We start from the raw sequence: 1,657 nt of genomic DNA, 5'->3' as shown, positions 1-1,657 counted from the left end.
TTATTTTGGTGCAAATAAATAGTATTACTATGTATTTGAAGTAATTTTATTCATTTACACCAAAATAATATAAAAATGGAATGGGATTGGAAAGGTATAAAATAAAAAATGAATGAAAATAGAGTAGAAACAGAACATGAATGTGGGCCGGAAAAGTATAATTTTATGGGGTTAGGTCATTTTTGTTCACTTAACTTTTAGTTTTGTGCTCATTTGACCACTTAATTTTTTTTTAAATTTTAAAAGGTCATCAAACTTTTGGTTTTGTGCTCATTTAGTCACATAATTTTTGGTTTGGTCACATTTAGTCACTTAACTTTTAAAATTGTGTTCATTTAGTCACTAAACTTTTAAATTTTTTCGAAAGTTTAGTGATTAAATGAGCACAATTTTAAAAGTTAGGTGACTAAATGAGCACACATCTAAAAGTTAGGTGACCAAATCGAAAGTTAAGTGACTAAATGAACACAAATTCAAAAGTTTGGTGACCTTTTAAAACTTAAAAATAGTTAAGTGACCAAATAAACACAAAACCAAAAATTAATTGACCAAAAATGACATAAACCCTAATTTTATTGAGAAACACATCATACATGTCGGTTGATTCACAAGTTATATATGAAGTGAGCGTGTCATTCACCCAACATGTACGCAATACTTGTTTTTCTCACAGATTTTTTCTCCTTGCATGTTAACATATATACGGCCTTAAAAAATGCACAAAATGCATAATTTTAGGCAACATTTGCAAGTCATAGTCTGTACAAATACATTCTTTTCAATAATCATCCTTATTTTATTAATTTATGTTGTATACGGATTCGGTACAAACATGGGCATTTTTTCTCCCATGAAAAATCTAGGACCGACTCTAGAAGTAATAATAAATACTATAAATTACATAAATCATATATGTTCTGTGATGTGATTGTTTGATTTTAATCCCAAGTTAATTTAAATTGATTATTTTTCCCTTAATAACATATTTCATCTTTTCTTTTTCTTTTTTAAATATTTAAATTATTATAAAATATTAGTGTGACCCTTCACACACCCCCACTCCTTATCCTACACACATACTCCACACCCTCTCTTTTTTTTCCTCCCATTCCATCGTCTCTTCATCACCGGTCGCTGCCACAACCAACCAATTCATATCAAATGTAACTCAAATCCAATCTAGTCAACAACGTCATTTATGAAACCAAATCAATTGGTCTAACATTACTTCATGAGACTACTTTGGATGCACTCTAAACTTTGGTGGTCAATTTGGGCCTGTTACAACCAAAATAGTTGACTTTGGGCCTGTTACAACCCAAAATAGTTGTCAACGTGGACCTAGTACAGCTAAAAAAGTATATCAAACTCTAGGGAGGTTTGCTTAGATACATGTAGAGGTGGCAATCGTGTCGTGTCGTGTCGGGTTCGTGTCGTGTCGAAACACTAAACGGGTTGAAAGTGCTTGACCCTAACCCAACCCATTTAATTATCGTGTCGTGTCGTGTCAATCCGTTTATTTTCATGTCGAGTTCGTGTCGGGTTTCGGGTTAGGGCTATACCTTGAAATATGGCGTGTCATGTGAGGTTAAAAGATTGAGCATGTTGAAAGAGTATGAGTTTGGCGGGCGGAAAGGAAAAACTAATTGTTTGGAGG

The sequence above is a fragment of the Lactuca sativa genome, chromosome 1, assembly GCF_002870075.4.
Source record: "Lactuca sativa cultivar Salinas chromosome 1, Lsat_Salinas_v11, whole genome shotgun sequence".
Taxonomy (NCBI): domain Eukaryota; kingdom Viridiplantae; phylum Streptophyta; class Magnoliopsida; order Asterales; family Asteraceae; genus Lactuca; species Lactuca sativa.
The sequence above is the reverse complement of the archived record's forward strand: the minus strand, read 5'-3'. Positions refer to the sequence as shown.